Source organism: Thrips palmi, unplaced genomic scaffold, assembly GCF_012932325.1.
Source record: "Thrips palmi isolate BJ-2018 unplaced genomic scaffold, TpBJ-2018v1 HiC_scaffold_17, whole genome shotgun sequence".
In the NCBI taxonomy this organism is placed as follows: domain Eukaryota; kingdom Metazoa; phylum Arthropoda; class Insecta; order Thysanoptera; family Thripidae; genus Thrips; species Thrips palmi.
In genome coordinates, this window is record NW_023144626.1 from 11,595,297 (window position 1) to 11,597,467 (window position 2,171).

Sequence of the window (2,171 nt, forward strand, 5' to 3'; positions counted from 1 at the left end):
GCTAAACAATTACAGAGTATTCATTTATCGGATTTAGGATTTCGTGAATACCTGGTGAGTCACGTAGTTGTCACATATGGACATTTTAACCATGCCACCGTGCCACCCATGCGGGGCTTTAGAGAAAAGATTCTCAAAGGTGAAAACCAGCAAGATAAAATTGGTTGTTGGAAACAAAATTAGTCAAAATATCCGTCCAGTTCGCCCAGTGATTGCCACACTACGGTTTGAGCACATTTTTTTTTCGTTTTTGACAGGTATTGAACCGTCCATTTGAATTGGTTTGCACCGTGCTCGAAGCTTCAGGGTCTTGGGAACTTGAATCTGCTGTGCCTTAGAAAATGTACTGCCAGTGTGTATTCCATAAATTTAGAAATAAAGTTTAAATTTCAAGTTTGGCTTCACTGAGATTCCAAACGCTATGAGTATAGCGTCAATTGGTGCAATGCAAAAGCATTGCACATGAAGTGCAATGCCTCCCCATTCCCATGCATTAGCATAGGGCCTTTTCGGGATGCATTGCACGTAAGGTGCAATATGGGTATGGCATTGCACGTGTGGTGCGATATCTCAGCTGCATTGCACCATACGTGCTATACTCATAGCGTTTGGAATCTCAGTGTTAGAAACGATTCGGTTACGGAAATGATTTCACCTTTATGGTATGGGTACAAAATACATCTTTTCCCCAGATTTGACGCCGATAACTTCTGAAACTCAAGCCTGACCCTACAACATGCTTAATATTTTTTGTTCATCTTGTTGATATTTCCGAAATAGAATTGTTTCTATCGCATATTAAAAATTTTGACTTTAAATAAAAATTTATAATTTACAAACGGTGTCTGAACAGTTTCTGGTGGGTGCAGCGAATGAAGGTGTCCATGAGGCAAGGAGAGTGACACGCCAGATCAGAACCAAGTTATTGCAGGCAACAAACTGGACGCTGGACGGACATGCACGGCGTCGCATCGCTCGCTGCCAAGTCCGCTTCAAAAACACTACTAGTGTGGCCATTACTGGCCGTACACGGTTTCGCCTGCCCAGTAGCAGCCACCACCGCTTTTTCCTCAAATATAACGAAATTTTCCAACAGCAAAAAAATGCGTGCTATCACTCGTAAATTTTGACAGAATGTCAAAAGAATGTCTGAAATCCTGATCAAATTTCGCGCACCACTGAAAGCTGAAATTCTGAAAACCTTTTCTGATATTGATGGCCTGAATTCTACTGAATGTCAGAATAAGTTTTCAGCTTTCAGGGGTGCGCGAATTTTGATCCGGTTTTCAGACAGGATTCTGACATCCTGACAAGATTTACACGAGTGATGGTCAACTTGCCTTCTCTCGGTTCCAAGTCACTGGTACTTTGACAAAGTGGCGAAAGTCCAAGATTTTGACAAACTGAGATTTTCAACTCAAATAATTGTATTTTTCATTCCCTATCACTGGGTGAAAAGGGCATGTCAATATCTTTAATACTTTAGGTGTTAGAAAATACTTAAAATTGACGAAGATCCACCCATCAGATGACAAAAGGCGAAGGTCCTTGGTCGGCTGAAGAAATGGCGAAGGTCCCAACCATAATTTGAAAAAATGACGAAGGTCCCACCATGCTTTGATAAAATGACGAAGGTCCAAACCATAATTCCTTATTGTGGCGAAGGTCCATCAAACTGTGAAAATATGACGAAAGTCCCTACAACACTGTCAGAAAGGCGAAAGTCAATGGAGGAGTTAAAAGTATGCATCTGCATAGTGAAAATAAGTCATCTCACTCTCTGAACCCATCATATATCTGTCAGAGGAGAGGAGGACTCATTCATGAGAAAAAAATTGTTGTTGTAACTCTGTAACCACACTGCAGTCCCAGGTTTCGGACAGGAGAGGCAGATCAGCATGAAGCCTCGAGTAAAGCAGAATAGTAATTTCATCTTTAGCTTGTCTCAACAAATTTAGAAAAATCTATTCTGCCTCCATTTGTTTCACTACTTACATTGAAGCTTATCTCTCAGTGTGGTGATGGTTTGTACACAATGAATGCAGGTTGTTGTACTTCATAGTTTCTTCTGCTGGGTTCTGGAGAGAGTTCACGAAAACGCACAGATCAAAGACAAACTGGGGCTGTGCATTGCTCAAAGGTATCTTTCGGGGGCGAGGAAACAAAGCACT